Genomic DNA, 7,097 nt, shown 5'->3' with positions numbered 1-7,097 from the left:
TTTATTATATCCATTGCATGGTACAGGATGCTACATGGTTCCCTGAGCTCAATAAGGCTGCAGCTCATTTGTTGCTGAGCTCAGCAGCTCTCCCGCTGGATCTCTGCAGTGCTTTGTTGTGCGGTCACAATGCCACAGCAGCGCCACCGTGTGTCGCACTGTCGTCACTGCAGTTATTTTATAAACTCGTGCATTTAAAGCAAGTAATGCTGCTCCTAAAAGGACACACAGAAAGCGATGCTCCGTGCAACTGCATACATGTCCAAGTAAAAGTAAAATGTGTGTTTAGTGTTCAGCACCATGTGTTGTCGTTGTCATTGACACGTCAAATTGTAACTTTGCAATGTAGTCACTAGAGGGCGCTCTTGCCTTTCTTTACGCAAAGATAGGAAACGTGTATAACTGACGTTCTTTAAATATTCCAGTTTACCAACAAAGATCTTTCAATAAAGATTTACTGAATATTACATTTAAACTGATGAATTTAGTTTGTTTTTTAAAAATCTGTAGAAAACTGAGTGATAATTTGAAAGTCACTGAGACATAACAGCTCTATCAAACACCCTTGATTTGTTGTCTTTATGCACTTCCCAGAGTTTTTCTGCTGCAGCTCTGATTCACAGGGAGCATTTCACTGTGTTCAGTCTTGGACTTTTTTGAGCTGTGCTCACACAGACCCTTCCTTCACATTTCAGTGGTCAATCACAACCCAAGAAAACATTCCCAAAGCTTTGCTGAAAGTGCCCCGTGAGTGTCTGCACTCTATCTGAAAACATCAATGGAGCTCCCAACTTTGCTGCAGAGTCAGACCACAACAGGCCTCCAGCAGAGAGGGAATTACCCCTCTGCTGTTTTTGCTGGTGGGTGTTTCAAGATGTGGAAAGCTGCTGTGTCATTTTCGCACATACTAAAATAGAAGACAGCATGTTTTCATTGTGCAATTTCTGAGAAACGTTACAACTTCTTTGTCCTGATGCAAACATAGGTTTACATGTCGAGTATTATCAGTTCCTGGCATAACATGCAAGGGACCACAATTCAATGCCAAGAAGTGAAAAGACGCCAGAGGAAGAATGACTGCTGCTGCCAATGCAGATGAAAGAGAAAGAGACCCTGTCGCCAAAAAAGGAATCACACAATTTTCTGGTATCGGTTCAAATCCTTCTAAAGGAACACTCGGGCCTTGAGGTCTTTCATCAGAACTGTGTTGTTTGTTTCATTATAGCAAATGTGTGGAGGAGTTGGTGTGACAGGATAAACAGGGATCGATTTTCAGCTTCAATATTTAAATCTGACAGATGCAAACTGAATACACAGATAAAGTCGCCCAAAGTACTGTCCATCAATCTATCTTTGATCATCACTTTATTAGTTCAAGATTTTGTGGAAAGTTGGAGCAAATCTCAGCTGACTGTATGCAAACGGCAGGGTCCACTATGTCTGCTTTGACAGTCCTCTGACCCGTGTCTCTCTTATAGTCTGTGTTCTCTCTCTTTCCTGTAACAAGGAAGGTTTCTTCTTTTAAAAGCGTATGTGCGTGTGTGCATGTGTGTGGGTAGGTGTGAGAGTGTGTGTCTTTCTATGGCTGCGAGTAGCAGGTCCTCGCAGAACACCAACATTGCGAGATCCTGTAAATCTTCAGAATAATCAGTGTGTCTGAAACTACAGTCAACCCTTTTTTATGCTTCAACGACTGCATTTTGTTTTCCCATCTGAGACATCAGCAGTATGCAAATAACCTCAGACTAGAGCTCCCAAGAAGCACACTTTATTTGTGAAGGGTTTTAATTTTTATTTTAAATTAGTATTATTATCATCCTGGAGCAAAAAGATACCGTCTGCTCGGCTCTCATATGAATTGCAAACACACACACAAAAATGCAGTGTTTCATAGTACAAAATGTCATATGAGAGTTTTGAGAATTTAAAGTTGATAATTGGGGGAATTTTTCAGGATTCAGTTTAAAGTAACTGACATTACATAGATAATGGTAATCATTTTCTTTAGTTAAATTCATGTAGTTTAAAGTAGGGTGCTAACACTGCAGATAATGTTTAAAGATATATCAGTTTAGTTAGATGTACAGTTCTCGGATATGGAAAACTGACCACATAATTAGATTTTAAAAGTCTCTAAATAGATTTGCAATTTTCACTGGATGTCTTTTTTAAAAACTTTTCATAGACCTAATGGTTGTTCCTAATCAATTATTGTAATGTTGTTATTTGCTTTTTAACATTTAGTTTTGAAGAGTCAACATAAACTGACAAAAAAAACGTGTTCTGCACTGAGATGCTCCGGATACTTTGAGCATGATTTTCACTACGGTAACAACTTCAGAACCCAGCTGCGGTCCAAATAGTCATCAAGGAAACTGATCAAACACCAGCACAGATCACGGTTCATGGATCTTGGTTTCATGACAGGCTGCATAGTTGAGCTGTGGTTATCACATTGAGAATTCCTGGCTTGAATCTGTCCTTGAAGGCCTCTCTGTGTGCATACGGGCATTTTCCAGGGACTCCAGTTCTTCATACTGTCAGAGAAATATGCATTAAATATGAATGCGTGACTCTAAATTGTGTGACTGTTGTATGTTTGTCCTGTGATGGATTGCTCAGTATAATGTTGTACAAAATGAATTCCTGACTATAATTCAGATTTTGCCCAGATATTTTTTTGTATTAGAGATTGGAACCTGAGATAAAATAAAAACTACTTAAACATCTACAGATTTGTTCATTCTACTTGAGAGATCTTGGTTTATGTTTCTGTAATGATCTTTATGGGTTGAAGTGGCTCAGATGGAAAAGGGTAATTTCTATTCCAATTTACAATCATATTAGTCAGTGTCTAACGGTGCTTGGAGAGATATTTGGTGGTTAGACAAATGTAATGAAATCACTCCCACATTGTCCTGATTGACTCTTGAACTCCAACCACTAGTGAAGTCCTGTGACTCAAAGTCCTTTCTCTTTTTCTGTCTGCTCCAAGTGTGAATGATTCTGTTGATGCACTTAATGTCACGCTGATTTTATAGTGTAATCCTTTATTCTTTTATGAGGTTCAAATCTTAAACTATATTTATGGGTTTCATTATATCATTCATACACATTAAAATTGTGCCTGTTGACTCAAAAAATATATATATCTTTGAATTGAATTGCTCTCAACAGAGCTGAACCTTTCAATATAAAGTGTTCTAATATGACTGAATAATAATTCTAATAGTACTACTACTACTACTACTAATAAGAATAAGAATAATATGATCACCACGGTTTTAGATGATCAAATCTAATATTTGGAGCTCAGTATGTTTTTGCATATCTTGTGATAAAGTGTGTCTGGTGAGAAAACTGTTTTGTTCTTTCCTGCTTTCATATTTTCTTTTGCAAATGTCGGAAATTGAAGATCAAGGACAGATTCTGCTTTTTTGCTTACTTTTCTCACAAATATGAAAGAATGTTGACAGAACAGAAAAAAAAAATGATGGCAATGCTTTTAAGACTTTGAGATTCATCCATGCTGTGAGGATGTATGCATTGGAGGTCGTGGCCACTTCAAATGCGTTCTCTGCCAAAAGCAAAGATAAAAGCAAAAAAAAAAAAAGTGAAATGCTGCATCTAGCTCGATATTTATGCATCTGAGAGTAAAGCCCATTATGGCATCGACGACCGTGTTTGTTCAGTCAGAGCTGCAAACCACAAGCGGCAGCTCGATAATGTAAACCTCCACGTCCTTCAGAAAAAAAGGGCAGAGCCCCAATGCTGAAGGTAGACTATGACTGATGAGAGTTTGATTGAAATACAATTGATTGCAAAAAAATGAAGTGGTTGATAATAAGTTCATACTCCACCCTGGTCTGTGTGTTAATATCTTAATGGGGCCTTTCAGCTGCTCTGGACTCATTGTGGCAGTTACTTGGCGTCGATCCAGTCCTCACCACAGAGAAGAGAGGAGACAGTTGCAAACATGGGCGCACACAAAGGAGAGGGATGATCGCTGTGAATTGGGAACACATGCCGCGTACTGATTTATAATCTAGTTTTTAATAGCGTCACATGAAAAAGGATTGTTTTTCCTGAAATGCCTCTCCGGGAGGAGCTCTGCCGCAGTGTTTTCAGTGTTTCCTCGTTCCACTCATCACCAGAGCGTCTCTTTATCACCTGCTGGTGTAACTCATCGAAAAAGTGATGATGGAAAGCTCCTAACTATGAAGATGGCTTTTCACTCTGCTGCCTAATGATCAAATTAATCATTTTGAAGCACATTTGAGTCGACAGACCCTCCTTATCATGGCGAAAGGAATAGATTAACACTTTGTTGACATTCTTTAAGAGGCTTGGACGAAAGCATTGACACCACACTCATGCATGCACAGGTATAGACACATTTAGAGTGAAATTAATCAAGCAAGAAAATGTTGAGATTGTTGGATGATGCTGGGACAACTGCAGAAAGCCAACACAGGCACAGGGACATTTAAACTTCACATGTAAATGATCAAAATTGAAGGTGAACTGTACTGTAGGGCAACTGTTAACCCAGAGGAGAACAGCAGCCTGCAATACACAACTATAGTATATCATGCTTTTCTTTATTTCTTTTTTTTGTAAGTTTATTGGTGATAAGCTGCTAAAGTGACAGATAAAATCTTCATTTTATGACATTTTGATTACCGTGTTTTTCTTGCCAAGCAAATTTCAAATTCAGATGTTATCAGGCCAACTGACCCAGATAATGTGCAGACACTGACGGAGCACTTTGAGTAAAGATATGAGAAAAAAAATTCGACAACTGAAATGTGAAAGAACTCATTGTGTGATCACAGCTCTGTAGACCAAACCCTGGTCTGCAGATGTGCACTCATACAGTCAGAATGCATTTGTCAGAACCTACATACAAGACTCATGGTAACTTCTGGGTGGCCGTGCAATTATGACTAAACTAAAGGCTGCAGGACACTGAACGTATAAAGAGAGTGAAAAAATATGGCTTAATTTGGGTGTGAGGGTGAAGATGGAATAACAATATAATATGTTCACAATGACATCTATAAAGTGCCCTTTTAAATCCATACAAACCTCCAATCTCCAAGTCTATTTCACTCAGAATTTGACCAGAGGATAAACTGTGTAACTATTATTTGCAAGAAAGTTAGTTTTTTTGACAAGCGCCTACAGAGCCAACAAAAGAGTAAATATGACTCCTTTAGGACCACATCAATGATAAAAAAAATCTCATGAAGGCTGACAGCAGCCACTGAATTGGTGCGGCACCATTCATAGCACAAAAAAAGAAGAAGAAAAGCTAAGAAGATGAGCTATTCTTTTTTCAAGACTCCAGGGAGTCTGAATGTTTACCAGAAGAACTCAAGGGGAAATTTATAATCCTCCAAAACAACTCCAGCCAGTGAGTTTTGTTTTATGCCACCGTTAACTAAACAACCACCTCTGTCTGCTTCCCGGGAGAAGTGGGGCAAGTGCAAATCCATGAAATATGTAAAGAGTACAGTCTTTAGCTTGCACACCATTTTCAGCTGTCATGGGACCAGGGCGATCGGGGTTAGGATGGGAAAAAACGGGGCATGTATGAACAAATACTTGACTCCATCAACCAGAACGACTGACCCAGATCCTGGCTCACGGTTCGTGATGTTGAAACATTTTCTCCCCCAGTGTGTGTTCTTCAAAACATATTTACATGTAATCCTTTTGCACAAGCCCAAAAAGAACCATGATTAATATTAAGATTCCCAGTTTGTCGAGGTTTTCAACTTTAGGCCAGTTAAGAATGATGCTTCAAAAGAAACATGCGACTGAAAATATTCCTGTGACTGCAGCAGGGTCACGTGATGTCTGCAAGGGTGGACACTGCTCTTGTCTGGTGGTCATAAATGATGACCGATACACTGAAGGATTAATAATTAAAAACAGAAAATAAAGCACCAGACTCTGTGTGGATCCACATCCTAACAGAGGGGGTCAGATCCTATCAGGACCTCGAAGGACTGCAGAGTCAGATCAATGCCCCCCATGTTTGAGATTTAAGTACACCAGGAGATTAGGTCAAAGTCTCCTAATCTCAGTATGTCCCCAGTCTAATCTGCCTCATCATGCATGGTGTTGCCAGCAAACGTATGGCCCTGAAAGAAGCATCTGCTGGTGCTGGACAAGCCTGTATTAATGCGATCCACAGAGACGGGCATGTTGAGCTCAGCAAATCTTTTGCAACAACCTTCATGTGCACAAAAGTTTTCTGATATTTTTTTTTATCCTTATGCAAAACAATAAATATGGAATTTTTTATTACTCACTTTCAGGCTCTTATTTTTTTAATGCAACATCTAAATAAGAGATTCACTGAGATGACACATCTCTGAGCAGTCATTTCAAAACAGGCGAGACATAATTATTAATAGACTTCCTCTTGTGTGTGACTGCGGTTTGACCTGTAAGAGAAAAGAAACGAGGGTCTGTTATTAGGCAAATGTACAGAGCAGAGAAATGAAAAAAGAGGAAATCCCAAATAGTTGGAGAGAAATGTGGTGGTTAAATTTTTGATGCTACACCGTCTCTGCCAAGGTCTTCCGTCTCACCAGGGAGGCGCTGCACACAAAGCACTAATTTTTCAGCTGCGATGTATTTCACACACCTCAAGAGCGTGGAGACAAGTGAAAATACCACTAAATAAAATATTAAGCTGAGAAACAAGTGTGTGTTTGGAAACAAGCTCTACTAAACAGGAGTTATTGAATTATTAATATCTGGCTGATGTACAGTCTGGTGACATAGTTGAGAAACATCTTAATATTATTTGTATTCAGAAATAGTACAATGCTACCGCACAAAATACTGAAAAAATTAAACCATTATAAGCATGCATATTAAAATATAGTTACTCTTACAGTTTCTATATTTGATGCTGCATTTGTATTATTTAGAATTAAATTTGGAGTTCAAATGGTTTCTGTTTTTAAAAGAGCATCCTAATTTTTGGGGAACTGGGGTTGTAAATTAAGAAGAGAGTGGTTTTGTGCTTTATTTCCAAAACTCTGAAGAGAAACTTCATGGTTAAGTTAGCTTTGACAGAT

Source organism: Salarias fasciatus, chromosome 5, assembly GCF_902148845.1.
Source record: "Salarias fasciatus chromosome 5, fSalaFa1.1, whole genome shotgun sequence".
NCBI classification, from domain to species: Eukaryota; Metazoa; Chordata; class Actinopteri; order Blenniiformes; family Blenniidae; genus Salarias; species Salarias fasciatus.
Note: the sequence above shows the minus strand (reverse complement) of the source record.